This window comes from Garra rufa, unplaced genomic scaffold (assembly GCF_049309525.1).
Source record: "Garra rufa unplaced genomic scaffold, GarRuf1.0 hap1_unplaced_003, whole genome shotgun sequence".
In the NCBI taxonomy this organism is placed as follows: Eukaryota; Metazoa; Chordata; class Actinopteri; order Cypriniformes; family Cyprinidae; genus Garra; species Garra rufa.
Window position 1 is genome coordinate 9319066 of NW_027394278.1, and position 27271 is coordinate 9346336.

At 53.1% G+C, this 27271-nt stretch overlaps 32 non-coding genes across 32 annotated transcripts; all 32 read left to right on the forward strand.

Annotated features, from left to right (window-relative positions):
• Positions 1 to 838: 838 nt before the first annotated feature.
• LOC141310962 (U2 spliceosomal RNA) lies at positions 839 to 1029 on the forward strand. The gene has a single exon (XR_012348437.1). It is a non-coding gene; the product is annotated as a U2 spliceosomal RNA (small nuclear RNA).
• A 366-nt stretch (positions 1030 to 1395) lies between these two features.
• LOC141310758 (U1 spliceosomal RNA) lies at positions 1396 to 1559 on the forward strand. The gene has a single exon (XR_012348235.1). It is a non-coding gene; the product is annotated as a U1 spliceosomal RNA (small nuclear RNA).
• Positions 1560 to 2510: 951 nt separating this feature from the next.
• On the forward strand, positions 2511 to 2701 carry LOC141310874 (U2 spliceosomal RNA). The gene has a single exon (XR_012348352.1). It is a non-coding gene; the product is annotated as a U2 spliceosomal RNA (small nuclear RNA).
• Positions 2702 to 3067: 366 nt separating this feature from the next.
• Positions 3068 to 3231, forward strand: LOC141310658 (U1 spliceosomal RNA). The gene has a single exon (XR_012348136.1). It is a non-coding gene; the product is annotated as a U1 spliceosomal RNA (small nuclear RNA).
• Positions 3232 to 4182: 951 nt separating this feature from the next.
• On the forward strand, positions 4183 to 4373 carry LOC141310875 (U2 spliceosomal RNA). Its single transcript, XR_012348353.1, has one exon. It is a non-coding gene; the product is annotated as a U2 spliceosomal RNA (small nuclear RNA).
• Positions 4374 to 4739: 366 nt separating this feature from the next.
• LOC141310659 (U1 spliceosomal RNA) lies at positions 4740 to 4903 on the forward strand. Its single transcript, XR_012348137.1, has one exon. It is a non-coding gene; the product is annotated as a U1 spliceosomal RNA (small nuclear RNA).
• Positions 4904 to 5854: 951 nt separating this feature from the next.
• Positions 5855 to 6045, forward strand: LOC141310876 (U2 spliceosomal RNA). Its single transcript, XR_012348354.1, has one exon. It is a non-coding gene; the product is annotated as a U2 spliceosomal RNA (small nuclear RNA).
• Positions 6046 to 6411: 366 nt separating this feature from the next.
• Positions 6412 to 6575, forward strand: LOC141310660 (U1 spliceosomal RNA). The gene has a single exon (XR_012348138.1). It is a non-coding gene; the product is annotated as a U1 spliceosomal RNA (small nuclear RNA).
• A 951-nt stretch (positions 6576 to 7526) lies between these two features.
• LOC141310877 (U2 spliceosomal RNA) lies at positions 7527 to 7717 on the forward strand. The gene has a single exon (XR_012348355.1). It is a non-coding gene; the product is annotated as a U2 spliceosomal RNA (small nuclear RNA).
• Positions 7718 to 8083: 366 nt separating this feature from the next.
• On the forward strand, positions 8084 to 8247 carry LOC141310759 (U1 spliceosomal RNA). Its single transcript, XR_012348236.1, has one exon. It is a non-coding gene; the product is annotated as a U1 spliceosomal RNA (small nuclear RNA).
• Positions 8248 to 9198: 951 nt separating this feature from the next.
• LOC141310879 (U2 spliceosomal RNA) lies at positions 9199 to 9389 on the forward strand. The gene has a single exon (XR_012348356.1). It is a non-coding gene; the product is annotated as a U2 spliceosomal RNA (small nuclear RNA).
• A 366-nt stretch (positions 9390 to 9755) lies between these two features.
• On the forward strand, positions 9756 to 9919 carry LOC141310661 (U1 spliceosomal RNA). Its single transcript, XR_012348139.1, has one exon. It is a non-coding gene; the product is annotated as a U1 spliceosomal RNA (small nuclear RNA).
• Positions 9920 to 10870: 951 nt separating this feature from the next.
• On the forward strand, positions 10871 to 11061 carry LOC141310880 (U2 spliceosomal RNA). The gene has a single exon (XR_012348357.1). It is a non-coding gene; the product is annotated as a U2 spliceosomal RNA (small nuclear RNA).
• Positions 11062 to 11427: 366 nt separating this feature from the next.
• LOC141310663 (U1 spliceosomal RNA) lies at positions 11428 to 11591 on the forward strand. Its single transcript, XR_012348142.1, has one exon. It is a non-coding gene; the product is annotated as a U1 spliceosomal RNA (small nuclear RNA).
• A 951-nt stretch (positions 11592 to 12542) lies between these two features.
• Positions 12543 to 12733, forward strand: LOC141310881 (U2 spliceosomal RNA). Its single transcript, XR_012348358.1, has one exon. It is a non-coding gene; the product is annotated as a U2 spliceosomal RNA (small nuclear RNA).
• A 366-nt stretch (positions 12734 to 13099) lies between these two features.
• LOC141310664 (U1 spliceosomal RNA) lies at positions 13100 to 13263 on the forward strand. Its single transcript, XR_012348143.1, has one exon. It is a non-coding gene; the product is annotated as a U1 spliceosomal RNA (small nuclear RNA).
• Positions 13264 to 14161: 898 nt separating this feature from the next.
• On the forward strand, positions 14162 to 14352 carry LOC141310963 (U2 spliceosomal RNA). The gene has a single exon (XR_012348439.1). It is a non-coding gene; the product is annotated as a U2 spliceosomal RNA (small nuclear RNA).
• A 366-nt stretch (positions 14353 to 14718) lies between these two features.
• LOC141310752 (U1 spliceosomal RNA) lies at positions 14719 to 14882 on the forward strand. Its single transcript, XR_012348231.1, has one exon. It is a non-coding gene; the product is annotated as a U1 spliceosomal RNA (small nuclear RNA).
• Positions 14883 to 15835: 953 nt separating this feature from the next.
• Positions 15836 to 16026, forward strand: LOC141310882 (U2 spliceosomal RNA). The gene has a single exon (XR_012348359.1). It is a non-coding gene; the product is annotated as a U2 spliceosomal RNA (small nuclear RNA).
• Positions 16027 to 16392: 366 nt separating this feature from the next.
• Positions 16393 to 16556, forward strand: LOC141310665 (U1 spliceosomal RNA). Its single transcript, XR_012348144.1, has one exon. It is a non-coding gene; the product is annotated as a U1 spliceosomal RNA (small nuclear RNA).
• A 951-nt stretch (positions 16557 to 17507) lies between these two features.
• Positions 17508 to 17698, forward strand: LOC141310884 (U2 spliceosomal RNA). Its single transcript, XR_012348362.1, has one exon. It is a non-coding gene; the product is annotated as a U2 spliceosomal RNA (small nuclear RNA).
• Positions 17699 to 18064: 366 nt separating this feature from the next.
• On the forward strand, positions 18065 to 18228 carry LOC141310666 (U1 spliceosomal RNA). The gene has a single exon (XR_012348145.1). It is a non-coding gene; the product is annotated as a U1 spliceosomal RNA (small nuclear RNA).
• Positions 18229 to 19126: 898 nt separating this feature from the next.
• LOC141310964 (U2 spliceosomal RNA) lies at positions 19127 to 19317 on the forward strand. The gene has a single exon (XR_012348440.1). It is a non-coding gene; the product is annotated as a U2 spliceosomal RNA (small nuclear RNA).
• A 366-nt stretch (positions 19318 to 19683) lies between these two features.
• Positions 19684 to 19847, forward strand: LOC141310667 (U1 spliceosomal RNA). Its single transcript, XR_012348146.1, has one exon. It is a non-coding gene; the product is annotated as a U1 spliceosomal RNA (small nuclear RNA).
• A 951-nt stretch (positions 19848 to 20798) lies between these two features.
• LOC141310885 (U2 spliceosomal RNA) lies at positions 20799 to 20989 on the forward strand. Its single transcript, XR_012348363.1, has one exon. It is a non-coding gene; the product is annotated as a U2 spliceosomal RNA (small nuclear RNA).
• A 366-nt stretch (positions 20990 to 21355) lies between these two features.
• LOC141310669 (U1 spliceosomal RNA) lies at positions 21356 to 21519 on the forward strand. Its single transcript, XR_012348147.1, has one exon. It is a non-coding gene; the product is annotated as a U1 spliceosomal RNA (small nuclear RNA).
• An 898-nt stretch (positions 21520 to 22417) lies between these two features.
• On the forward strand, positions 22418 to 22608 carry LOC141310965 (U2 spliceosomal RNA). The gene has a single exon (XR_012348441.1). It is a non-coding gene; the product is annotated as a U2 spliceosomal RNA (small nuclear RNA).
• A 366-nt stretch (positions 22609 to 22974) lies between these two features.
• On the forward strand, positions 22975 to 23138 carry LOC141310670 (U1 spliceosomal RNA). Its single transcript, XR_012348148.1, has one exon. It is a non-coding gene; the product is annotated as a U1 spliceosomal RNA (small nuclear RNA).
• A 951-nt stretch (positions 23139 to 24089) lies between these two features.
• On the forward strand, positions 24090 to 24280 carry LOC141310966 (U2 spliceosomal RNA). The gene has a single exon (XR_012348442.1). It is a non-coding gene; the product is annotated as a U2 spliceosomal RNA (small nuclear RNA).
• A 366-nt stretch (positions 24281 to 24646) lies between these two features.
• On the forward strand, positions 24647 to 24810 carry LOC141310671 (U1 spliceosomal RNA). Its single transcript, XR_012348149.1, has one exon. It is a non-coding gene; the product is annotated as a U1 spliceosomal RNA (small nuclear RNA).
• A 951-nt stretch (positions 24811 to 25761) lies between these two features.
• LOC141310967 (U2 spliceosomal RNA) lies at positions 25762 to 25952 on the forward strand. The gene has a single exon (XR_012348443.1). It is a non-coding gene; the product is annotated as a U2 spliceosomal RNA (small nuclear RNA).
• A 366-nt stretch (positions 25953 to 26318) lies between these two features.
• On the forward strand, positions 26319 to 26482 carry LOC141310672 (U1 spliceosomal RNA). The gene has a single exon (XR_012348150.1). It is a non-coding gene; the product is annotated as a U1 spliceosomal RNA (small nuclear RNA).
• Positions 26483 to 27271: the final 789 nt, after the last annotated feature.

The following is a 27271-nucleotide window of genomic DNA, read 5'->3' on the forward strand; positions in this document are numbered from 1 at the left end:
ATGGTTTAGAGAGTTGTTCAGAGTGAGGAGGTCTGTCACCTGGTGTGTGTGTGTGTGTTGTGCGTGAAAACAAAGTCACTCGCGGTCTTGAAAGATCGCCCCCTGGGGGGCGTTTCAGTTCAAATTTCTCACAGACCTCGCTTTTTGTTTGGACTAAGCGTTGCGTAGCTGTAGCTGTTTGCGTGTTTGTTTGGCTGTCCTTTTTGTATCCTTTTCCTATTTTTTTTGACCTTACAGCGCCACCAAGTGGCCAGTCGCAGCGCCCCTTTACACCTGACCACAGACCGAGCCCCTGCACAGGTGTGCCGATTTGGGTGAACCGATCTCATTCCTTGCGGGAGTTATAGCCATTTTAGCAAACTCGGCCACACGACCTTCCAACGTTTTGGGGTCCCCTCGCCAGGGTGAATGGAAATTTCCGGGTTTTTTGGATCATTATTGACAGTCAGACTCCAGGGAATCTTTCTGCACTGCTCCGGGTCGGACTGGGCCAAATGCCTAGCGCTGGTTTGCAAAAGTAGGTTTTCGACGAAATCCAAAATAGCCGAAAATTTCGTCAGTGCGACGAGCGAATCCGAGGCCTGCTTCTCGTCCGGCTCGAGCCAAGGATTCCGATGACACGAGGCACGTGGCTCTGCGACAAACCGTTTGGGAGTTACGAGCGATGCCGTACTCTCCATCGCTGCAGCGCCACCGCCCGGCCGATCGGGGCGAGGCTCGGTGACGTTGCGGGCGGGGGTGGGTACTGCCGTCCCCCGACGTTTCAGGGCTCTGCGACCGCCCGCGGCCGAGGTGGCCGCCGCTGTTTCCGGCTTCCTCCCCGCCGCCTCACAACGGCATCGCTTCTCGGCCTTTTGGCTAAGATCAAGTGTAGTATCTGTTCTTATCAGTTTGATATCTGATACGTCCCCTACCCGGGGACTGCATATTAAATTGATTTTTGGATCAGGGAGCTGGAGCCGGGGCTTGCTCCGTCCACTCCATGCATCGGCCTGGTATTGCAGTGTTTCCAGGAACGGTGCGCTTTCCCTATTTTTGTGTCTAATAGCAGAGCCGGTGACGTCGGGTTCAAAGCCGTGCTTCCCGTTTCTTGAGGTCTCCCCACCCGGCACGCCCATCTGAAGTCTTTGGAGTCTTCTGATAATGAGGTGGGGTAAAAACTCTGGGCTAATAAATAGAACACAAGAACGCTCAAACGACGTGATGTTACACACTTCTGTGCAGCGGGTGGCGCGATGCACCTAAAAGTTGTTTGCGATCCGCCATTAAGCAAGAGAAGAAGAAGACGCTTGGTCAACGCAGGGCACCCGCCCTTCCTTTGCTTGGGATGGGGGTCACCGTTGATAAGGATGGTAGACAGGGAAGCGGTTCCTCTGACAGGCGGCCTAAAGCTTCATACTTACCTGGCAGGGGAGACACCATGATCAAGAAGGTGGTTCACCCAGGGCGAGGCTCGTCCATTGCACTCCGGCCGTGCTGACCCCTGCGAATTCCCCAAATGTGGGAATCTCGACTGCATAATTTATGGTAGTGAGGGACTGCGTTCGCGCTCTCCCCTGGATTTGTTGGTTTGAAAAGGCAGATGTTTTTGTTGGGTTTTTGTCTCTTTTTTCGTTTGTTTGTTTGTTTTGCTGTGGTTTGGTCTTTATCTCTTTTTTTTCCTGGATGATCAATGGTTTAGAGAGTTGTTCAGAGTGAGGAGGTCTGTCACCTGGTGTGTGTGTGTGTGTTGTGCGTGAAAACAAAGTCACTCGCGGTCTTGAAAGATCGCCCCCTGGGGGGCGTTTCAGTTCAAATTTCTCACAGACCTCGCTTTTTGTTTGGACTAAGCGTTGCGTAGCTGTAGCTGTTTGCGTGTTTGTTTGGCTGTCCTTTTTGTATCCATTTCCTATTTTTTTTGACCTTACAGCGCCACCAAGTGGCCAGTCGCAGCGCCCCTTTACACCTGACCACAGACCGAGCCCCTGCACAGGTGTGCCGATTTGGGTGAACCGATCTCATTCCTTGCGGGAGTTATAGCCATTTTAGCAAACTCGGCCACACGACCTTCCAACGTTTTGGGGTCCCCTCGCCAGGGTGAATGGAAATTTCCGGGTTTTTTGGATCATTATTGACAGTCAGACTCCAGGGAATCTTTCTGCACTGCTCCGGGTCGGACTGGGCCAAATGCCTAGCGCTGGTTTGCAAAAGTAGGTTTTCGACGAAATCCAAAATAGCCGAAAATTTCGTCAGTGCGACGAGCGAATCCGAGGCCTGCTTCTCGTCCGGCTCGAGCCAAGGATTCCGATGACACGAGGCACGTGGCTCTGCGACAAACCGTTTGGGAGTTACGAGCGATGCCGTACTCTCCATCGCTGCAGCGCCACCGCCCGGCCGATCGGGGCGAGGCTCGGTGACGTTGCGGGCGGGGGTGGGTACTGCCGTCCCCCGACGTTTCAGGGCTCTGCGACCGCCCGCGGCCGAGGTGGCCGCCGCTGTTTCCGGCTTCCTCCCCGCCGCCTCACAACGGCATCGCTTCTCGGCCTTTTGGCTAAGATCAAGTGTAGTATCTGTTCTTATCAGTTTAATATCTGATACGTCCCCTACCCGGGGACTGCATATTAAATTGATTTTTGGATCAGGGAGCTGGAGCCGGGGCTTGCTCCGTCCACTCCATGCATCGGCCTGGTATTGCAGTGTTTCCAGGAACGGTGCGCTTTCCCTATTTTTGTGTCTAATAGCAGAGCCGGTGACGTCGGGTTCAAAGCCGTGCTTCCCGTTTCTTGAGGTCTCCCCACCCGGCACGCCCATCTGAAGTCTTTGGAGTCTTCTGATAATGAGGTGGGGTAAAAACTCTGGGCTAATAAATAGAACACAAGAACGCTCAAACGACGTGATGTTACACACTTCTGTGCAGCGGGTGGCGCGATGCACCTAAAAGTTGTTTGCGATCCGCCATTAAGCAAGAGAAGAAGAAGACGCTTGGTCAACGCAGGGCACCCGCCCTTCCTTTGCTTGGGATGGGGGTCACCGTTGATAAGGATGGTAGACAGGGAAGCGGTTCCTCTGACAGGCGGCCTAAAGCTTCATACTTACCTGGCAGGGGAGACACCATGATCAAGAAGGTGGTTCACCCAGGGCGAGGCTCGTCCATTGCACTCCGGCCGTGCTGACCCCTGCGAATTCCCCAAATGTGGGAATCTCGACTGCATAATTTATGGTAGTGGGGGACTGCGTTCGCGCTCTCCCCTGGATTTGTTGGTTTGAAAAGGCAGATGTTTTTGTTGGGTTTTTGTCTCTTTTTTCGTTTGTTTGTTTGTTTTGCTGTGGTTTGGTCTTTATCTCTTTTTTTTCCTGGATGATCAATGGTTTAGAGAGTTGTTCAGAGTGAGGAGGTCTGTCACCTGGTGTGTGTGTGTGTGTTGTGCGTGAAAACAAAGTCACTCGCGGTCTTGAAAGATCGCCCCCTGGGGGGCGTTTCAGTTCAAATTTCTCACAGACCTCGCTTTTTGTTTGGACTAAGCGTTGCGTAGCTGTAGCTGTTTGCGTGTTTGTTTGGCTGTCCTTTTTGTATCCTTTTCCTATTTTTTTTGACCTTACAGCGCCACCAAGTGGCCAGTCGCAGCGCCCCTTTACACCTGACCACAGACCGAGCCCCTGCACAGGTGTGCCGATTTGGGTGAACCGATCTCATTCCTTGCGGGAGTTATAGCCATTTTAGCAAACTCGGCCACACGACCTTCCAACGTTTTGGGGTCCCCTCGCCAGGGTGAATGGAAATTTCCGGGTTTTTTGGATCATTATTGACAGTCAGACTCCAGGGAATCTTTCTGCACTGCTCCGGGTCGGACTGGGCCAAATGCCTAGCGCTGGTTTGCAAAAGTAGGTTTTCGACGAAATCCAAAATAGTCGAAAATTTCGTCAGTGCGACGAGCGAATCCGAGGCCTGCTTCTCGTCCGGCTCGAGCCAAGGATTCCGATGACACGAGGCACGTGGCTCTGCGACAAACCGTTTGGGAGTTACGAGCGATGCCGTACTCTCCATCGCTGCAGCGCCACCGCCCGGCCGATCGGGGCGAGGCTCGGTGACGTTGCGGGCGGGGGTGGGTACTGCCGTCCCCCGACGTTTCAGGGCTCTGCGACCGCCCGCGGCCGAGGTGGCCGCCGCTGTTTCCGGCTTCCTCCCCGCCGCCTCACAACGGCATCGCTTCTCGGCCTTTTGGCTAAGATCAAGTGTAGTATCTGTTCTTATCAGTTTAATATCTGATACGTCCCCTACCCGGGGACTGCATATTAAATTGATTTTTGGATCAGGGAGCTGGAGCCGGGGCTTGCTCCGTCCACTCCATGCATCGGCCTGGTATTGCAGTGTTTCCAGGAACGGTGCGCTTTCCCTATTTTTGTGTCTAATAGCAGAGCCGGTGACGTCGGGTTCAAAGCCGTGCTTCCCGTTTCTTGAGGTCTCCCCACCCGGCACGCCCATCTGAAGTCTTTGGAGTCTTCTGATAATGAGGTGGGGTAAAAACTCTGGGCTAATAAATAGAACACAAGAACGCTCAAACGACGTGATGTTACACACTTCTGTGCAGCGGGTGGCGCGATGCACCTAAAAGTTGTTTGCGATCCGCCATTAAGCAAGAGAAGAAGAAGACGCTTGGTCAACGCAGGGCACCCGCCCTTCCTTTGCTTGGGATGGGGGTCACCGTTGATAAGGATGGTAGACAGGGAAGCGGTTCCTCTGACAGGCGGCCTAAAGCTTCATACTTACCTGGCAGGGGAGACACCATGATCAAGAAGGTGGTTCACCCAGGGCGAGGCTCGTCCATTGCACTCCGGCCGTGCTGACCCCTGCGAATTCCCCAAATGTGGGAATCTCGACTGCATAATTTATGGTAGTGGGGGACTGCGTTCGCGCTCTCCCCTGGATTTGTTGGTTTGAAAAGGCAGATGTTTTTGTTGGGTTTTTGTCTCTTTTTTCGTTTGTTTGTTTGTTTTGCTGTGGTTTGGTCTTTATCTCTTTTTTTTCCTGGATGATCAATGGTTTAGAGAGTTGTTCAGAGTGAGGAGGTCTGTCACCTGGTGTGTGTGTGTGTGTTGTGCGTGAAAACAAAGTCACTCGCGGTCTTGAAAGATCGCCCCCTGGGGGGCGTTTCAGTTCAAATTTCTCACAGACCTCGCTTTTTGTTTGGACTAAGCGTTGCGTAGCTGTAGCTGTTTGCGTGTTTGTTTGGCTGTCCTTTTTGTATCCATTTCCTATTTTTTTTGACCTTACAGCGCCACCAAGTGGCCAGTCGCAGCGCCCCTTTACACCTGACCACAGACCGAGCCCCTGCACAGGTGTGCCGATTTGGGTGAACCGATCTCATTCCTTGCGGGAGTTATAGCCATTTTAGCAAACTCGGCCACACGACCTTCCAACGTTTTGGGGTCCCCTCGCCAGGGTGAATGGAAATTTCCGGGTTTTTTGGATCATTATTGACAGTCAGACTCCAGGGAATCTTTCTGCACTGCTCCGGGTCGGACTGGGCCAAATGCCTAGCGCTGGTTTGCAAAAGTAGGTTTTCGACGAAATCCAAAATAGCCGAAAATTTCGTCAGTGCGACGAGCGAATCCGAGGCCTGCTTCTCGTCCGGCTCGAGCCAAGGATTCCGATGACACGAGGCACGTGGCTCTGCGACAAACCGTTTGGGAGTTACGAGCGATGCCGTACTCTCCATCGCTGCAGCGCCACCGCCCGGCCGATCGGGGCGAGGCTCGGTGACGTTGCGGGCGGGGGTGGGTACTGCCGTCCCCCGACGTTTCAGGGCTCTGCGACCGCCCGCGGCCGAGGTGGCCGCCGCTGTTTCCGGCTTCCTCCCCGCCGCCTCACAACGGCATCGCTTCTCGGCCTTTTGGCTAAGATCAAGTGTAGTATCTGTTCTTATCAGTTTAATATCTGATACGTCCCCTACCCGGGGACTGCATATTAAATTGATTTTTGGATCAGGGAGCTGGAGCCGGGGCTTGCTCCGTCCACTCCATGCATCGGCCTGGTATTGCAGTGTTTCCAGGAACGGTGCGCTTTCCCTATTTTTGTGTCTAATAGCAGAGCCGGTGACGTCGGGTTCAAAGCCGTGCTTCCCGTTTCTTGAGGTCTCCCCACCCGGCACGCCCATCTGAAGTCTTTGGAGTCTTCTGATAATGAGGTGGGGTAAAAACTCTGGGCTAATAAATAGAACACAAGAACGCTCAAACGACGTGATGTTACACACTTCTGTGCAGCGGGTGGCGCGATGCACCTAAAAGTTGTTTGCGATCCGCCATTAAGCAAGAGAAGAAGAAGACGCTTGGTCAACGCAGGGCACCCGCCCTTCCTTTGCTTGGGATGGGGGTCACCGTTGATAAGGATGGTAGACAGGGAAGCGGTTCCTCTGACAGGCGGCCTAAAGCTTCATACTTACCTGGCAGGGGAGACACCATGATCAAGAAGGTGGTTCACCCAGGGCGAGGCTCGTCCATTGCACTCCGGCCGTGCTGACCCCTGCGAATTCCCCAAATGTGGGAATCTCGACTGCATAATTTATGGTAGTGGGGGACTGCGTTCGCGCTCTCCCCTGGATTTGTTGGTTTGAAAAGGCAGATGTTTTTGTTGGGTTTTTGTCTCTTTTTTCGTTTGTTTGTTTGTTTTGCTGTGGTTTGGTCTTTATCTCTTTTTTTTCCTGGATGATCAATGGTTTAGAGAGTTGTTCAGAGTGAGGAGGTCTGTCACCTGGTGTGTGTGTGTGTGTTGTGCGTGAAAACAAAGTCACTCGCGGTCTTGAAAGATCGCCCCCTGGGGGGCGTTTCAGTTCAAATTTCTCACAGACCTCGCTTTTTGTTTGGACTAAGCGTTGCGTAGCTGTAGCTGTTTGCGTGTTTGTTTGGCTGTCCTTTTTGTATCCTTTTCCTATTTTTTTTGACCTTACAGCGCCACCAAGTGGCCAGTCGCAGCGCCCCTTTACACCTGACCACAGACCGAGCCCCTGCACAGGTGTGCCGATTTGGGTGAACCGATCTCATTCCTTGCGGGAGTTATAGCCATTTTAGCAAACTCGGCCACACGACCTTCCAACGTTTTGGGGTCCCCTCGCCAGGGTGAATGGAAATTTCCGGGTTTTTTGGATCATTATTGACAGTCAGACTCCAGGGAATCTTTCTGCACTGCTCCGGGTCGGACTGGGCCAAATGCCTAGCGCTGGTTTGCAAAAGTAGGTTTTCGACGAAATCCAAAATAGCCGAAAATTTCGTCAGTGCGACGAGCGAATCCGAGGCCTGCTTCTCGTCCGGCTCGAGCCAAGGATTCCGATGACACGAGGCACGTGGCTCTGCGACAAACCGTTTGGGAGTTACGAGCGATGCCGTACTCTCCATCGCTGCAGCGCCACCGCCCGGCCGATCGGGGCGAGGCTCGGTGACGTTGCGGGCGGGGGTGGGTACTGCCGTCCCCCGACGTTTCAGGGCTCTGCGACCGCCCGCGGCCGAGGTGGCCGCCGCTGTTTCCGGCTTCCTCCCCGCCGCCTCACAACGGCATCGCTTCTCGGCCTTTTGGCTAAGATCAAGTGTAGTATCTGTTCTTATCAGTTTAATATCTGATACGTCCCCTACCCGGGGACTGCATATTAAATTGATTTTTGGATCAGGGAGCTGGAGCCGGGGCTTGCTCCGTCCACTCCATGCATCGGCCTGGTATTGCAGTGTTTCCAGGAACGGTGCGCTTTCCCTATTTTTGTGTCTAATAGCAGAGCCGGTGACGTCGGGTTCAAAGCCGTGCTTCCCGTTTCTTGAGGTCTCCCCACCCGGCACGCCCATCTGAAGTCTTTGGAGTCTTCTGATAATGAGGTGGGGTAAAAACTCTGGGCTAATAAATAGAACACAAGAACGCTCAAACGACGTGATGTTACACACTTCTGTGCAGCGGGTGGCGCGATGCACCTAAAAGTTGTTTGCGATCCGCCATTAAGCAAGAGAAGAAGAAGACGCTTGGTCAACGCAGGGCACCCGCCCTTCCTTTGCTTGGGATGGGGGTCACCGTTGATAAGGATGGTAGACAGGGAAGCGGTTCCTCTGACAGGCGGCCTAAAGCTTCATACTTACCTGGCAGGGGAGACACCATGATCAAGAAGGTGGTTCACCCAGGGCGAGGCTCGTCCATTGCACTCCGGCCGTGCTGACCCCTGCGAATTCCCCAAATGTGGGAATCTCGACTGCATAATTTATGGTAGTGAGGGACTGCGTTCGCGCTCTCCCCTGGATTTGTTGGTTTGAAAAGGCAGATGTTTTTGTTGGGTTTTTGTCTCTTTTTTCGTTTGTTTGTTTGTTTTGCTGTGGTTTGGTCTTTATCTCTTTTTTTTCCTGGATGATCAATGGTTTAGAGAGTTGTTCAGAGTGAGGAGGTCTGTCACCTGGTGTGTGTGTGTGTGTTGTGCGTGAAAACAAAGTCACTCGCGGTCTTGAAAGATCGCCCCCTGGGGGGCGTTTCAGTTCAAATTTCTCACAGACCTCGCTTTTTGTTTGGACTAAGCGTTGCGTAGCTGTAGCTGTTTGCGTGTTTGTTTGGCTGTCCTTTTTGTATCCATTTCCTATTTTTTTTGACCTTACAGCGCCACCAAGTGGCCAGTCGCAGCGCCCCTTTACACCTGACCACAGACCGAGCCCCTGCACAGGTGTGCCGATTTGGGTGAACCGATCTCATTCCTTGCGGGAGTTATAGCCATTTTAGCAAACTCGGCCACACGACCTTCCAACGTTTTGGGGTCCCCTCGCCAGGGTGAATGGAAATTTCCGGGTTTTTTGGATCATTATTGACAGTCAGACTCCAGGGAATCTTTCTGCACTGCTCCGGGTCGGACTGGGCCAAATGCCTAGCGCTGGTTTGCAAAAGTAGGTTTTCGACGAAATCCAAAATAGCCGAAAATTTCGTCAGTGCGACGAGCGAATCCGAGGCCTGCTTCTCGTCCGGCTCGAGCCAAGGATTCCGATGACACGAGGCACGTGGCTCTGCGACAAACCGTTTGGGAGTTACGAGCGATGCCGTACTCTCCATCGCTGCAGCGCCACCGCCCGGCCGATCGGGGCGAGGCTCGGTGACGTTGCGGGCGGGGGTGGGTACTGCCGTCCCCCGACGTTTCAGGGCTCTGCGACCGCCCGCGGCCGAGGTGGCCGCCGCTGTTTCCGGCTTCCTCCCCGCCGCCTCACAACGGCATCGCTTCTCGGCCTTTTGGCTAAGATCAAGTGTAGTATCTGTTCTTATCAGTTTAATATCTGATACGTCCCCTACCCGGGGACTGCATATTAAATTGATTTTTGGATCAGGGAGCTGGAGCCGGGGCTTGCTCCGTCCACTCCATGCATCGGCCTGGTATTGCAGTGTTTCCAGGAACGGTGCGCTTTCCCTATTTTTGTGTCTAATAGCAGAGCCGGTGACGTCGGGTTCAAAGCCGTGCTTCCCGTTTCTTGAGGTCTCCCCACCCGGCACGCCCATCTGAAGTCTTTGGAGTCTTCTGATAATGAGGTGGGGTAAAAACTCTGGGCTAATAAATAGAACACAAGAACGCTCAAACGACGTGATGTTACACACTTCTGTGCAGCGGGTGGCGCGATGCACCTAAAAGTTGTTTGCGATCCGCCATTAAGCAAGAGAAGAAGAAGACGCTTGGTCAACGCAGGGCACCCGCCCTTCCTTTGCTTGGGATGGGGGTCACCGTTGATAAGGATGGTAGACAGGGAAGCGGTTCCTCTGACAGGCGGCCTAAAGCTTCATACTTACCTGGCAGGGGAGACACCATGATCAAGAAGGTGGTTCACCCAGGGCGAGGCTCGTCCATTGCACTCCGGCCGTGCTGACCCCTGCGAATTCCCCAAATGTGGGAATCTCGACTGCATAATTTATGGTAGTGGGGGACTGCGTTCGCGCTCTCCCCTGGATTTGTTGGTTTGAAAAGGCAGATGTTTTTGTTGGGTTTTTGTCTCTTTTTTCGTTTGTTTGTTTGTTTTGCTGTGGTTTGGTCTTTATCTCTTTTTTTTCCTGGATGATCAATGGTTTAGAGAGTTGTTCAGAGTGAGGAGGTCTGTCACCTGGTGTGTGTGTGTGTGTTGTGCGTGAAAACAAAGTCACTCGCGGTCTTGAAAGATCGCCCCCTGGGGGGCGTTTCAGTTCAAATTTCTCACAGACCTCGCTTTTTGTTTGGACTAAGCGTTGCGTAGCTGTAGCTGTTTGCGTGTTTGTTTGGCTGTCCTTTTTGTATCCTTTTCCTATTTTTTTTGACCTTACAGCGCCACCAAGTGGCCAGTCGCAGCGCCCCTTTACACCTGACCACAGACCGAGCCCCTGCACAGGTGTGCCGATTTGGGTGAACCGATCTCATTCCTTGCGGGAGTTATAGCCATTTTAGCAAACTCGGCCACACGACCTTCCAACGTTTTGGGGTCCCCTCGCCAGGGTGAATGGAAATTTCCGGGTTTTTTGGATCATTATTGACAGTCAGACTCCAGGGAATCTTTCTGCACTGCTCCGGGTCGGACTGGGCCAAATGCCTAGCGCTGGTTTGCAAAAGTAGGTTTTCGACGAAATCCAAAATAGCCGAAAATTTCGTCAGTGCGACGAGCGAATCCGAGGCCTGCTTCTCGTCCGGCTCGAGCCAAGGATTCCGATGACACGAGGCACGTGGCTCTGCGACAAACCGTTTGGGAGTTACGAGCGATGCCGTACTCTCCATCGCTGCAGCGCCACCGCCCGGCCGATCGGGGCGAGGCTCGGTGACGTTGCGGGCGGGGGTGGGTACTGCCGTCCCCCGACGTTTCAGGGCTCTGCGACCGCCCGCGGCCGAGGTGGCCGCCGCTGTTTCCGGCTTCCTCCCCGCCGCCTCACAACGGCATCGCTTCTCGGCCTTTTGGCTAAGATCAAGTGTAGTATCTGTTCTTATCAGTTTAATATCTGATACGTCCCCTACCCGGGGACTGCATATTAAATTGATTTTTGGATCAGGGAGCTGGAGCCGGGGCTTGCTCCGTCCACTCCATGCATCGGCCTGGTATTGCAGTGTTTCCAGGAACGGTGCGCTTTCCCTATTTTTGTGTCTAATAGCAGAGCCGGTGACGTCGGGTTCAAAGCCGTGCTTCCCGTTTCTTGAGGTCTCCCCACCCGGCACGCCCATCTGAAGTCTTTGGAGTCTTCTGATAATGAGGTGGGGTAAAAACTCTGGGCTAATAAATAGAACACAAGAACGCTCAAACGACGTGATGTTACACACTTCTGTGCAGCGGGTGGCGCGATGCACCTAAAAGTTGTTTGCGATCCGCCATTAAGCAAGAGAAGAAGAAGACGCTTGGTCAACGCAGGGCACCCGCCCTTCCTTTGCTTGGGATGGGGGTCACCGTTGATAAGGATGGTAGACAGGGAAGCGGTTCCTCTGACAGGCGGCCTAAAGCTTCATACTTACCTGGCAGGGGAGACACCATGATCAAGAAGGTGGTTCACCCAGGGCGAGGCTCGTCCATTGCACTCCGGCCGTGCTGACCCCTGCGAATTCCCCAAATGTGGGAATCTCGACTGCATAATTTATGGTAGTGGGGGACTGCGTTCGCGCTCTCCCCTGGATTTGTTGGTTTGAAAAGGCAGATGTTTTTGTTGGGTTTTTGTCTCTTTTTTCGTTTGTTTGTTTGTTTTGCTGTGGTTTGGTCTTTATCTCTTTTTTTTCCTGGATGATCAATGGTTTAGAGAGTTGTTCAGAGTGAGGAGGTCTGTCACCTGGTGTGTGTGTGTGTGTTGTGCGTGAAAACAAAGTCACTCGCGGTCTTGAAAGATCGCCCCCTGGGGGGCGTTTCAGTTCAAATTTCTCACAGACCTCGCTTTTTGTTTGGACTAAGCGTTGCGTAGCTGTAGCTGTTTGCGTGTTTGTTTGGCTGTCCTTTTTGTATCCTTTTCCTATTTTTTTTGACCTTACAGCGCCACCAAGTGGCCAGTCGCAGCGCCCCTTTACACCTGACCACAGACCAAGCCCCTGCACAGGTGTGCCGATTTGGGTGAACCGATCTCATTCCTTGCGGGAGTTATAGCCATTTTAGCAAACTCGGCCACACGACCTTCCAACGTTTTGGGGTCCCCTCGCCAGGGTGAATGGAAATTTCCGGGTTTTTTGGATCATTATTGACAGTCAGACTCCAGGGAATCTTTCTGCACTGCTCCGGGTCGGACTGGGCCAAATGCCTAGCGCTGGTTTGCAAAAGTAGGTTTTCGACGAAATCCAAAATAGCCGAAAATTTCGTCAGTGCGACGAGCGAATCCGAGGCCTGCTTCTCGTCCGGCTCGAGCCAAGGATTCCGATGACACGAGGCACGTGGCTCTGCGACAAACCGTTTGGGAGTTACGAGCGATGCCGTACTCTCCATCGCTGCAGCGCCACCGCCCGGCCGATCGGGGCGAGGCTCGGTGACGTTGCGGGCGGGGGTGGGTACTGCCGTCCCCCGACGTTTCAGGGCTCTGCGACCGCCCGCGGCCGAGGTGGCCGCCGCTGTTTCCGGCTTCCTCCCCGCCGCCTCACAACGGCATCGCTTCTCGGCCTTTTGGCTAAGATCAAGTGTAGTATCTGTTCTTATCAGTTTAATATCTGATACGTCCCCTACCCGGGGACTGCATATTAAATTGATTTTTGGATCAGGGAGCTGGAGCCGGGGCTTGCTCCGTCCACTCCATGCATCGGCCTGGTATTGCAGTGTTTCCAGGAACGGTGCGCTTTCCCTATTTTTGTGTCTAATAGCAGAGCCGGTGACGTCGGGTTCAAAGCCGTGCTTCCCGTTTCTTGAGGTCTCCCCACCCGGCACGCCCATCTGAAGTCTTTGGAGTCTTCTGATAATGAGGTGGGGTAAAAACTCTGGGCTAATAAATAGAACACAAGAACGCTCAAACGACGTGATGTTACACACTTCTGTGCAGCGGGTGGCGCGATGCACCTAAAAGTTGTTTGCGATCCGCCATTAAGCAAGAGAAGAAGAAGACGCTTGGTCAACGCAGGGCACCCGCCCTTCCTTTGCTTGGGATGGGGGTCACCGTTGATAAGGATGGTAGACAGGGAAGCGGTTCCTCTGACAGGCGGCCTAAAGCTTCATACTTACCTGGCAGGGGAGACACCATGATCAAGAAGGTGGTTCACCCAGGGCGAGGCTCGTCCATTGCACTCCGGCCGTGCTGACCCCTGCGAATTCCCCAAATGTGGGAATCTCGACTGCATAATTTATGGTAGTGGGGGACTGCGTTCGCGCTCTCCCCTGGATTTGTTGGTTTGAAAAGGCAGATGTTTTTGTTGGGTTTTTGTCTCTTTTTTCGTTTGTTTGTTTGTTTTGCTGTGGTTTGGTCTTTATCTCTTTTTTTTCCTGGATGATCAATGGTTTAGAGAGTTGTTCAGAGTGAGGAGGTCTGTCACCTGGTGTGTGTGTGTGTGTTGTGCGTGAAAACAAAGTCACTCGCGGTCTTGAAAGATCGCCCCCTGGGGGGCGTTTCAGTTCAAATTTCTCACAGACCTCGCTTTTTGTTTGGACTAAGCGTTGCGTAGCTGTAGCTGTTTGCGTGTTTGTTTGGCTGTCCTTTTTGTATCCTTTTCCTATTTTTTTTGACCTTACAGCGCCACCAAGTGGCCAGTCGCAGCGCCCCTTTACACCTGACCACAGACCGAGCCCCTGCACAGGTGTGCCGATTTGGGTGAACCGATCTCATTCCTTGCGGGAGTTATAGCCATTTTAGCAAACTCGGCCACACGACCTTCCAACGTTTTGGGGTTCCCTCGCCAGGGTGAATGGAAATTTCCGGGTTTTTTGGATCATTATTGACAGTCAGACTCCAGGGAATCTTTCTGCACTGCTCCGGGTCGGACTGGGCCAAATGCCTAGCGCTGGTTTGCAAAAGTAGGTTTTCGACGAAATCCAAAATAGCCGAAAATTTCGTCAGTGCGACGAGCGAATCCGAGGCCTGCTTCTCGTCCGGCTCGAGCCAAGGATTCCGATGACACGAGGCACGTGGCTCTGCGACAAACCGTTTGGGAGTTACGAGCGATGCCGTACTCTCCATCGCTGCAGCGCCACCGCCCGGCCGATCGGGGCGAGGCTCGGTGACGTTGCGGGCGGGGGTGGGTACTGCCTGTTTCCGGCTTCCTCCCCGCCGCCTCACAACGGCATCGCTTCTCGGCCTTTTGGCTAAGATCAAGTGTAGTATCTGTTCTTATCAGTTTGATATCTGATACGTCCCCTACCCGGGGACTGCATATTAAATTGATTTTTGGATCAGGGAGCTGGAGCCGGGGCTTGCTCCGTCCACTCCATGCATCGGCCTGGTATTGCAGTGTTTCCAGGAACGGTGCGCTTTCCCTATTTTTGTGTCTAATAGCAGAGCCGGTGACGTCGGGTTCAAAGCCGTGCTTCCCGTTTCTTGAGGTCTCCCCACCCGGCACGCCCATCTGAAGTCTTTGGAGTCTTCTGATAATGAGGTGGGGTAAAAACTCTGGGCTAATAAATAGAACACAAGAACGCTCAAACGACGTGATGTTACACACTTCTGTGCAGCGGGTGGCGCGATGCACCTAAAAGTTGTTTGCGATCCGCCATTAAGCAAGAGAAGAAGAAGACGCTTGGTCAACGCAGGGCACCCGCCCTTCCTTTGCTTGGGATGGGGGTCACCGTTGATAAGGATGGTAGACAGGGAAGCGGTTCCTCTGACAGGCGGCCTAAAGCTTCATACTTACCTGGCAGGGGAGACACCATGATCAAGAAGGTGGTTCACCCAGGGCGAGACTCGTCCATTGCACTCCGGCCGTGCTGACCCCTGCGAATTCCCCAAATGTGGGAATCTCGACTGCATAATTTATGGTAGTGGGGGACTGCGTTCGCGCTCTCCCCTGGATTTGTTGGTTTGAAAAGGCAGATGTTTTTGTTGGGTTTTTGTCTCTTTTTTCGTTTGTTTGTTTGTTTTGCTGTGGTTTGGTCTTTATCTCTTTTTTTTCCTGGATGATCAATGGTTTAGAGAGTTGTTCAGAGTGAGGAGGTCTGTCACCTGGTGTGTGTGTGTGTGTGTTGTGCGTGAAAACAAAGTCACTCGCGGTCTTGAAAGATCGCCCCCTGGGGGGCGTTTCAGTTCAAATTTCTCACAGACCTCGCTTTTTGTTTGGACTAAGCGTTGCGTAGCTGTAGCTGTTTGCGTGTTTGTTTGGCTGTCCTTTTTGTATCCTTTTCCTATTTTTTTTGACCTTACAGCGCCACCAAGTGGCCAGTCGCAGCGCCCCTTTACACCTGACCACAGACCGAGCCCCTGCACAGGTGTGCCGATTTGGGTGAACCGATCTCATTCCTTGCGGGAGTTATAGCCATTTTAGCAAACTCGGCCACACGACCTTCCAACGTTTTGGGGTCCCCTCGCCAGGGTGAATGGAAATTTCCGGGTTTTTTGGATCATTATTGACAGTCAGACTCCAGGGAATCTTTCTGCACTGCTCCGGGTCGGACTGGGCCAAATGCCTAGCGCTGGTTTGCAAAAGTAGGTTTTCGACGAAATCCAAAATAGCCGAAAATTTCGTCAGTGCGACGAGCGAATCCGAGGCCTGCTTCTCGTCCGGCTCGAGCCAAGGATTCCGATGACACGAGGCACGTGGCTCTGCGACAAACCGTTTGGGAGTTACGAGCGATGCCGTACTCTCCATCGCTGCAGCGCCACCGCCCGGCCGATCGGGGCGAGGCTCGGTGACGTTGCGGGCGGGGGTGGGTACTGCCGTCCCCCGACGTTTCAGGGCTCTGCGACCGCCCGCGGCCGAGGTGGCCGCCGCTGTTTCCGGCTTCCTCCCCGCCGCCTCACAACGGCATCGCTTCTCGGCCTTTTGGCTAAGATCAAGTGTAGTATCTGTTCTTATCAGTTTAATATCTGATACGTCCCCTACCCGGGGACTGCATATTAAATTGATTTTTGGATCAGGGAGCTGGAGCCGGGGCTTGCTCCGTCCACTCCATGCATCGGCCTGGTATTGCAGTGTTTCCAGGAACGGTGCGCTTTCCCTATTTTTGTGTCTAATAGCAGAGCCGGTGACGTCGGGTTCAAAGCCGTGCTTCCCGTTTCTTGAGGTCTCCCCACCCGGCACGCCCATCTGAAGTCTTTGGAGTCTTCTGATAATGAGGTGGGGTAAAAACTCTGGGCTAATAAATAGAACACAAGAACGCTCAAACGACGTGATGTTACACACTTCTGTGCAGCGGGTGGCGCGATGCACCTAAAAGTTGTTTGCGATCCGCCATTAAGCAAGAGAAGAAGAAGACGCTTGGTCAACGCAGGGCACCCGCCCTTCCTTTGCTTGGGATGGGGGTCACCGTTGATAAGGATGGTAGACAGGGAAGCGGTTCCTCTGACAGGCGGCCTAAAGCTTCATACTTACCTGGCAGGGGAGACACCATGATCAAGAAGGTGGTTCACCCAGGGCGAGGCTCGTCCATTGCACTCCGGCCGTGCTGACCCCTGCGAATTCCCCAAATGTGGGAATCTCGACTGCATAATTTATGGTAGTGGGGGACTGCGTTCGCGCTCTCCCCTGGATTTGTTGGTTTGAAAAGGCAGATGTTTTTGTTGGGTTTTTGTCTCTTTTTTCGTTTGTTTGTTTGTTTTGCTGTGGTTTGGTCTTTATCTCTTTTTTTTCCTGGATGATCAATGGTTTAGAGAGTTGTTCAGAGTGAGGAGGTCTGTCACCTGGTGTGTGTGTGTGTGTTGTGCGTGAAAACAAAGTCACTCGCGGTCTTGAAAGATCGCCCCCTGGGGGGCGTTTCAGTTCAAATTTCTCACAGACCTCGCTTTTTGTTTGGACTAAGCGTTGCGTAGCTGTAGCTGTTTGCGTGTTTGTTTGGCTGTCCTTTTTGTATCCTTTTCCTATTTTTTTTGACCTTACAGCGCCACCAAGTGGCCAGTCGCAGCGCCCCTTTACACCTGACCACAGACCGAGCCCCTGCACAGGTGTGCCGATTTGGGTGAACCGATCTCATTCCTTGCGGGAGTTATAGCCATTTTAGCAAACTCGGCCACACGACCTTCCAACGTTTTGGGGTCCCCTCGCCAGGGTGAATGGAAATTTCCGGGTTTTTTGGATCATTATTGACAGTCAGACTCCAGGGAATCTTTCTGCACTGCTCCGGGTCGGACTGGGCCAAATGCCTAGCGCTGGTTTGCAAAAGTAGGTTTTCGACGAAATCCAAAATAGCCGAAAATTTCGTCAGTGCGACGAGCGAATCCGAGGCCTGCTTCTCGTCCGGCTCGAGCCAAGGATTCCGATGACACGAGGCACGTGGCTCTGCGACAAACCGTTTGGGAGTTACGAGCGATGCCGTACTCTCCATCGCTGCAGCGCCACCGCCCGGCCGATCGGGGCGAGGCTCGGTGACGTTGCGGGCGGGGGTGGGTACTGCCGTCCCCCGACGTTTCAGGGCTCTGCGACCGCCCGCGGCCGAGGTGGCCGCCGCTGTTTCCGGCTTCCTCCCCGCCGCCTCACAACGGCATCGCTTCTCGGCCTTTTGGCTAAGATCAAGTGTAGTATCTGTTCTTATCAGTTTAATATCTGATACGTCCCCTACCCGGGGACTGCATATTAAATTGATTTTTGGATCAGGGAGCTGGAGCCGGGGCTTGCTCCGTCCACTCCATGCATCGGCCTGGTATTGCAGTGTTTCCAGGAACGGTGCGCTTTCCCTATTTTTGTGTCTAATAGCAGAGCCGGTGACGTCGGGTTCAAAGCCGTGCTTCCCGTTTCTTGAGGTCTCCCCACCCGGCACGCCCATCTGAAGTCTTTGGAGTCTTCTGATAATGAGGTGGGGTAAAAACTCTGGGCTAATAAATAGAACACAAGAACGCTCAAACGACGTGATGTTACACACTTCTGTGCAGCGGGTGGCGCGATGCACCTAAAAGTTGTTTGCGATCCGCCATTAAGCAAGAGAAGAAGAAGACGCTTGGTCAACGCAGGGCACCCGCCCTTCCTTTGCTTGGGATGGGGGTCACCGTTGATAAGGATGGTAGACAGGGAAGCGGTTCCTCTGACAGGCGGCCTAAAGCTTCATACTTACCTGGCAGGGGAGACACCATGATCAAGAAGGTGGTTCACCCAGGGCGAGGCTCGTCCATTGCACTCCGGCCGTGCTGACCCCTGCGAATTCCCCAAATGTGGGAATCTCGACTGCATAATTTATGGTAGTGGGGGACTGCGTTCGCGCTCTCCCCTGGATTTGTTGGTTTGAAAAGGCAGATGTTTTTGTTGGGTTTTTGTCTCTTTTTTCGTTTGTTTGTTTGTTTTGCTGTGGTTTGGTCTTTATCTCTTTTTTTTCCTGGATGATCAATGGTTTAGAGAGTTGTTCAGAGTGAGGAGGTCTGTCACCTGGTGTGTGTGTGTGTGTTGTGCGTGAAAACAAAGTCACTCGCGGTCTTGAAAGATCGCCCCCTGGGGGGCGTTTCAGTTCAAATTTCTCACAGACCTCGCTTTTTGTTTGGACTAAGCGTTGCGTAGCTGTAGCTGTTTGCGTGTTTGTTTGGCTGTCCTTTTTGTATCCTTTTCCTATTTTTTTTGACCTTACAGCGCCACCAAGTGGCCAGTCGCAGCGCCCCTTTACACCTGACCACAGACCGAGCCCCTGCACAGGTGTGCCGATTTGGGTGAACCGATCTCATTCCTTGCGGGAGTTATAGCCATTTTAGCAAACTCGGCCACACGACCTTCCAACGTTTTGGGGTCCCCTCGCCAGGGTGAATGGAAATTTCCGGGTTTTTTGGATCATTATTGACAGTCAGACTCCAGGGAATCTTTCTGCACTGCTCCGGGTCGGACTGGGCCAAATGCCTAGCGCTGGTTTGCAAAAGTAGGTTTTCGACGAAATCCAAAATAGCCGAAAATTTCGTCAGTGCGACGAGCGAATCCGAGGCCTGCTTCTCGTCCGGCTCGAGCCAAGGATTCCGATGACACGAGGCACGTGGCTCTGCGACAAACCGTTTGGGAGTTACGAGCGATGCCGTACTCTCCATCGCTGCAGCGCCACCGCCCGGCCGATCGGGGCGAGGCTCGGTGACGTTGCGGGCGGGGGTGGGTACTGCCTGTTTCCGGCTTCCTCCCCGCCGCCTCACAACGGCATCGCTTCTCGGCCTTTTGGCTAAGATCAAGTGTAGTATCTGTTCTTATCAGTTTGATATCTGATACGTCCCCTACCCGGGGACTGCATATTAAATTGATTTTTGGATCAGGGAGCTGGAGCCGGGGCTTGCTCCGTCCACTCCATGCATCGGCCTGGTATTGCAGTGTTTCCAGGAACGGTGCGCTTTCCCTATTTTTGTGTCTAATAGCAGAGCCGGTGACGTCGGGTTCAAAGCCGTGCTTCCCGTTTCTTGAGGTCTCCCCACCCGGCACGCCCATCTGAAGTCTTTGGAGTCTTCTGATAATGAGGTGGGGTAAAAACTCTGGGCTAATAAATAGAACACAAGAACGCTCAAACGACGTGATGTTACACACTTCTGTGCAGCGGGTGGCGCGATGCACCTAAAAGTTGTTTGCGATCCGCCATTAAGCAAGAGAAGAAGAAGACGCTTGGTCAACGCAGGGCACCCGCCCTTCCTTTGCTTGGGATGGGGGTCACCGTTGATAAGGATGGTAGACAGGGAAGCGGTTCCTCTGACAGGCGGCCTAAAGCTTCATACTTACCTGGCAGGGGAGACACCATGATCAAGAAGGTGGTTCACCCAGGGCGAGGCTCGTCCATTGCACTCCGGCCGTGCTGACCCCTGCGAATTCCCCAAATGTGGGAATCTCGACTGCATAATTTATGGTAGTGGGGGACTGCGTTCGCGCTCTCCCCTGGATTTGTTGGTTTGAAAAGGCAGATGTTTTTGTTGGGTTTTTGTCTCTTTTTTCGTTTGTTTGTTTGTTTTGCTGTGGTTTGGTCTTTATCTCTTTTTTTTCCTGGATGATCAATGGTTTAGAGAGTTGTTCAGAGTGAGGAGGTCTGTCACCTGGTGTGTGTGTGTGTGTTGTGCGTGAAAACAAAGTCACTCGCGGTCTTGAAAGATCGCCCCCTGGGGGGCGTTTCAGTTCAAATTTCTCACAGACCTCGCTTTTTGTTTGGACTAAGCGTTGCGTAGCTGTAGCTGTTTGCGTGTTTGTTTGGCTGTCCTTTTTGTATCCTTTTCCTATTTTTTTTGACCTTACAGCGCCACCAAGTGGCCAGTCGCAGCGCCCCTTTACACCTGACCACAGACCGAGCCCCTGCACAGGTGTGCCGATTTGGGTGAACCGATCTCATTCCTTGCGGGAGTTATAGCCATTTTAGCAAACTCGGCCACACGACCTTCCAACGTTTTGGGGTCCCCTCGCCAGGGTGAATGGAAATTTCCGGGTTTTTTGGATCATTATTGACAGTCAGACTCCAGGGAATCTTTCTGCACTGCTCCGGGTCGGACTGGGCCAAATGCCTAGCGCTGGTTTGCAAAAGTAGGTTTTCGACGAAATCCAAAATAGCCGAAAATTTCGTCAGTGCGACGAGCGAATCCGAGGCCTGCTTCTCGTCCGGCTCGAGCCAAGGATTCCGATGACACGAGGCACGTGGCTCTGCGACAAACCGTTTGGGAGTTACGAGCGATGCCGTACTCTCCATCGCTGCAGCGCCACCGCCCGGCCGATCGGGGCGAGGCTCGGTGACGTTGCGGGCGGGGGTGGGTACTGCCGTCCCCCGACGTTTCAGGGCTCTGCGACCGCCCGCGGCCGAGGTGGCCGCCGCTGTTTCCGGCTTCCTCCCCGCCGCCTCACAACGGCATCGCTTCTCGGCCTTTTGGCTAAGATCAAGTGTAGTATCTGTTCTTATCAGTTTAATATCTGATACGTCCCCTACCCGGGGACTGCATATTAAATTGATTTTTGGATCAGGGAGCTGGAGCCGGGGCTTGCTCCGTCCACTCCATGCATCGGCCTGGTATTGCAGTGTTTCCAGGAACGGTGCGCTTTCCCTATTTTTGTGTCTAATAGCAGAGCCGGTGACGTCGGGTTCAAAGCCGTGCTTCCCGTTTCTTGAGGTCTCCCCACCCGGCACGCCCATCTGAAGTCTTTGGAGTCTTCTGATAATGAGGTGGGGTAAAAACTCTGGGCTAATAAATAGAACACAAGAACGCTCAAACGACGTGATGTTACACACTTCTGTGCAGCGGGTGGCGCGATGCACCTAAAAGTTGTTTGCGATCCGCCATTAAGCAAGAGAAGAAGAAGACGCTTGGTCAACGCAGGGCACCCGCCCTTCCTTTGCTTGGGATGGGGGTCACCGTTGATAAGGATGGTAGACAGGGAAGCGGTTCCTCTGACAGGCGGCCTAAAGCTTCATACTTACCTGGCAGGGGAGACACCATGATCAAGAAGGTGGTTCACCCAGGGCGAGGCTCGTCCATTGCACTCCGGCCGTGCTGACCCCTGCGAATTCCCCAAATGTGGGAATCTCGACTGCATAATTTATGGTAGTGGGGGACTGCGTTCGCGCTCTCCCCTGGATTTGTTGGTTTGAAAAGGCAGATGTTTTTGTTGGGTTTTTGTCTCTTTTTTCGTTTGTTTGTTTGTTTTGCTGTGGTTTGGTCTTTATCTCTTTTTTTTCCTGGATGATCAATGGTTTAGAGAGTTGTTCAGAGTGAGGAGGTCTGTCACCTGGTGTGTGTGTGTGTGTTGTGCGTGAAAACAAAGTCACTCGCGGTCTTGAAAGATCGCCCCCTGGGGGGCGTTTCAGTTCAAATTTCTCACAGACCTCGCTTTTTGTTTGGACTAAGCGTTGCGTAGCTGTAGCTGTTTGCGTGTTTGTTTGGCTGTCCTTTTTGTATCCTTTTCCTATTTTTTTTGACCTTACAGCGCCACCAAGTGGCCAGTCGCAGCGCCCCTTTACACCTGACCACAGACCGAGCCCCTGCACAGGTGTGCCGATTTGGGTGAACCGATCTCATTCCTTGCGGGAGTTATAGCCATTTTAGCAAACTCGGCCACACGACCTTCCAACGTTTTGGGGTCCCCTCGCCAGGGTGAATGGAAATTTCCGGGTTTTTTGGATCATTATTGACAGTCAGACTCCAGGGAATCTTTCTGCACTGCTCCGGGTCGGACTGGGCCAAATGCCTAGCGCTGGTTTGCAAAAGTAGGTTTTCGACGAAATCCAAAATAGCCGAAAATTTCGTCAGTGCGACGAGCGAATCCGAGGCCTGCTTCTCGTCCGGCTCGAGCCAAGGATTCCGATGACACGAGGCACGTGGCTCTGCGACAAACCGTTTGGGAGTTACGAGCGATGCCGTACTCTCCATCGCTGCAGCGCCACCGCCCGGCCGATCGGGGCGAGGCTCGGTGACGTTGCGGGCGGGGGTGGGTACTGCCTGTTTCCGGCTTCCTCCCCGCCGCCTCACAACGGCATCGCTTCTCGGCCTTTTGGCTAAGATCAAGTGTAGTATCTGTTCTTATCAGTTTGATATCTGATACGTCCCCTACCCGGGGACTGCATATTAAATTGATTTTTGGATCAGGGAGCTGGAGCCGGGGCTTGCTCCGTCCACTCCATGCATCGGCCTGGTATTGCAGTGTTTCCAGGAACGGTGCGCTTTCCCTATTTTTGTGTCTAATAGCAGAGCCGGTGACGTCGGGTTCAAAGCCGTGCTTCCCGTTTCTTGAGGTCTCCCCACCCGGCACGCCCATCTGAAGTCTTTGGAGTCTTCTGATAATGAGGTGGGGTAAAAACTCTGGGCTAATAAATAGAACACAAGAACGCTCAAACGACGTGATGTTACACACTTCTGTGCAGCGGGTGGCGCGATGCACCTAAAAGTTGTTTGCGATCCGCCATTAAGCAAGAGAAGAAGAAGACGCTTGGTCAACGCAGGGCACCCGCCCTTCCTTTGCTTGGGATGGGGGTCACCGTTGATAAGGATGGTAGACAGGGAAGCGGTTCCTCTGACAGGCGGCCTAAAGCTTCATACTTACCTGGCAGGGGAGACACCATGATCAAGAAGGTGGTTCACCCAGGGCGAGGCTCGTCCATTGCACTCCGGCCGTGCTGACCCCTGCGAATTCCCCAAATGTGGGAATCTCGACTGCATAATTTATGGTAGTGGGGGACTGCGTTCGCGCTCTCCCCTGGATTTGTTGGTTTGAAAAGGCAGATGTTTTTGTTGGGTTTTTGTCTCTTTTTTCGTTTGTTTGTTTGTTTTGCTGTGGTTTGGTCTTTATCTCTTTTTTTTCCTGGATGATCAATGGTTTAGAGAGTTGTTCAGAGTGAGGAGGTCTGTCACCTGGTGTGTGTGTGTGTGTTGTGCGTGAAAACAAAGTCACTCGCGGTCTTGAAAGATCGCCCCCTGGGGGGCGTTTCAGTTCAAATTTCTCACAGACCTCGCTTTTTGTTTGGACTAAGCGTTGCGTAGCTGTAGCTGTTTGCGTGTTTGTTTGGCTGTCCTTTTTGTATCCTTTTCCTATTTTTTTTGACCTTACAGCGCCACCAAGTGGCCAGTCGCAGCGCCCCTTTACACCTGACCACAGACCGAGCCCCTGCACAGGTGTGCCGATTTGGGTGAACCGATCTCATTCCTTGCGGGAGTTATAGCCATTTTAGCAAACTCGGCCACACGACCTTCCAACGTTTTGGGGTCCCCTCGCCAGGGTGAATGGAAATTTCCGGGTTTTTTGGATCATTATTGACAGTCAGACTCCAGGGAATCTTTCTGCACTGCTCCGGGTCGGACTGGGCCAAATGCCTAGCGCTGGTTTGCAAAAGTAGGTTTTCGACGAAATCCAAAATAGCCGAAAATTTCGTCAGTGCGACGAGCGAATCCGAGGCCTGCTTCTCGTCCGGCTCGAGCCAAGGATTCCGATGACACGAGGCACGTGGCTCTGCGACAAACCGTTTGGGAGTTACGAGCGATGCCGTACTCTCCATCGCTGCAGCGCCACCGCCCGGCCGATCGGGGCGAGGCTCGGTGACGTTGCGGGCGGGGGTGGGTACTGCCGTCCCCCGACGTTTCAGGGCTCTGCGACCGCCCGCGGCCGAGGTGGCCGCCGCTGTTTCCGGCTTCCTCCCCGCCGCCTCACAACGGCATCGCTTCTCGGCCTTTTGGCTAAGATCAAGTGTAGTATCTGTTCTTATCAGTTTGATATCTGATACGTCCCCTACCCGGGGACTGCATATTAAATTGATTTTTGGATCAGGGAGCTGGAGCCGGGGCTTGCTCCGTCCACTCCATGCATCGGCCTGGTATTGCAGTGTTTCCAGGAACGGTGCGCTTTCCCTATTTTTGTGTCTAATAGCAGAGCCGGTGACGTCGGGTTCAAAGCCGTGCTTCCCGTTTCTTGAGGTCTCCCCACCCGGCACGCCCATCTGAAGTCTTTGGAGTCTTCTGATAATGAGGTGGGGTAAAAACTCTGGGCTAATAAATAGAACACAAGAACGCTCAAACGACGTGATGTTACACACTTCTGTGCAGCGGGTGGCGCGATGCACCTAAAAGTTGTTTGCGATCCGCCATTAAGCAAGAGAAGAAGAAGACGCTTGGTCAACGCAGGGCACCCGCCCTTCCTTTGCTTGGGATGGGGGTCACCGTTGATAAGGATGGTAGACAGGGAAGCGGTTCCTCTGACAGGCGGCCTAAAGCTTCATACTTACCTGGCAGGGGAGACACCATGATCAAGAAGGTGGTTCACCCAGGGCGAGGCTCGTCCATTGCACTCCGGCCGTGCTGACCCCTGCGAATTCCCCAAATGTGGGAATCTCGACTGCATAATTTATGGTAGTGGGGGACTGCGTTCGCGCTCTCCCCTGGATTTGTTGGTTTGAAAAGGCAGATGTTTTTGTTGGGTTTTTGTCTCTTTTTTCGTTTGTTTGTTTGTTTTGCTGTGGTTTGGTCTTTATCTCTTTTTTTTCCTGGATGATCAATGGTTTAGAGAGTTGTTCAGAGTGAGGAGGTCTGTCACCTGGTGTGTGTGTGTGTGTTGTGCGTGAAAACAAAGTCACTCGCGGTCTTGAAAGATCGCCCCCTGGGGGGCGTTTCAGTTCAAATTTCTCACAGACCTCGCTTTTTGTTTGGACTAAGCGTTGCGTAGCTGTAGCTGTTTGCGTGTTTGTTTGGCTGTCCTTTTTGTATCCTTTTCCTATTTTTTTTGACCTTACAGCGCCACCAAGTGGCCAGTCGCAGCGCCCCTTTACACCTGACCACAGACCGAGCCCCTGCACAGGTGTGCCGATTTGGGTGAACCGATCTCATTCCTTGCGGGAGTTATAGCCATTTTAGCAAACTCGGCCACACGACCTTCCAACGTTTTGGGGTCCCCTCGCCAGGGTGAATGGAAATTTCCGGGTTTTTTGGATCATTATTGACAGTCAGACTCCAGGGAATCTTTCTGCACTGCTCCGGGTCGGACTGGGCCAAATGCCTAGCGCTGGTTTGCAAAAGTAGGTTTTCGACGAAATCCAAAATAGCCGAAAATTTCGTCAGTGCGACGAGCGAATCCGAGGCCTGCTTCTCGTCCGGCTCGAGCCAAGGATTCCGATGACACGAGGCACGTGGCTCTGCGACAAACCGTTTGGGAGTTACGAGCGATGCCGTACTCTCCATCGCTGCAGCGCCACCGCCCGGCCGATCGGGGCGAGGCTCGGTGACGTTGCGGGCGGGGGTGGGTACTGCCGTCCCCCGACGTTTCAGGGCTCTGCGACCGCCCGCGGCCGAGGTGGCCGCCGCTGTTTCCGGCTTCCTCCCCGCCGCCTCACAACGGCATCGCTTCTCGGCCTTTTGGCTAAGATCAAGTGTAGTATCTGTTCTTATCAGTTTGATATCTGATACGTCCCCTACCCGGGGACTGCATATTAAATTGATTTTTGGATCAGGGAGCTGGAGCCGGGGCTTGCTCCGTCCACTCCATGCATCGGCCTGGTATTGCAGTGTTTCCAGGAACGGTGCGCTTTCCCTATTTTTGTGTCTAATAGCAGAGCCGGTGACGTCGGGTTCAAAGCCGTGCTTCCCGTTTCTTGAGGTCTCCCCACCCGGCACGCCCATCTGAAGTCTTTGGAGTCTTCTGATAATGAGGTGGGGTAAAAACTCTGGGCTAATAAATAGAACACAAGAACGCTCAAACGACGTGATGTTACACACTTCTGTGCAGCGGGTGGCGCGATGCACCTAAAAGTTGTTTGCGATCCGCCATTAAGCAAGAGAAGAAGAAGACGCTTGGTCAACGCAGGGCACCCGCCCTTCCTTTGCTTGGGATGGGGGTCACCGTTGATAAGGATGGTAGACAGGGAAGCGGTTCCTCTGACAGGCGGCCTAAAGCTTCATACTTACCTGGCAGGGGAGACACCATGATCAAGAAGGTGGTTCACCCAGGGCGAGGCTCGTCCATTGCACTCCGGCCGTGCTGACCCCTGCGAATTCCCCAAATGTGGGAATCTCGACTGCATAATTTATGGTAGTGGGGGACTGCGTTCGCGCTCTCCCCTGGATTTGTTGGTTTGAAAAGGCAGATGTTTTTGTTGGGTTTTTGTCACTTTTTTCGTTTGTTTGTTTGTTTTGCTGTGGTTTGGTCTTTATCTCTTTTTTTTCCTGGATGATCAATGGTTTAGAGAGTTGTTCAGAGTGAGGAGGTCTGTCACCTGGTGTGTGTGTGTGTGTTGTGCGTGAAAACAAAGTCACTCGCGGTCTTGAAAGATCGCCCCCTGGGGGGCGTTTCAGTTCAAATTTCTCACAGACCTCGCTTTTTGTTTGGACTAAGCGTTGCGTAGCTGTAGCTGTTTGCGTGTTTGTTTGGCTGTCCTTTTTGTATCCTTTTCCTATTTTTTTTGACCTTACAGCGCCACCAAGTGGCCAGTCGCAGCGCCCCTTTACACCTGACCACAGACCGAGCCCCTGCACAGGTGTGCCGATTTGGGTGAACCGATCTCATTCCTTGCGGGAGTTATAGCCATTTTAGCAAACTCGGCCACACGACCTTCCAACGTTTTGGGGTCCCCTCGCCAGGGTGAATGGAAATTTCCGGGTTTTTTGGATCATTATTGACAGTCAGACTCCAGGGAATCTTTCTGCACTGCTCCGGGTCGGACTGGGCCAAATGCCTAGCGCTGGTTTGCAAAAGTAGGTTTTCGACGAAATCCAAAATAGCCGAAAATTTCGTCAGTGCGACGAGCGAATCCGAGGCCTGCTTCTCGTCCGGCTCGAGCCAAGGATTCCGATGACACGAGGCACGTGGCTCTGCGACAAACCGTTTGGGAGTTACGAGCGATGCCGTACTCT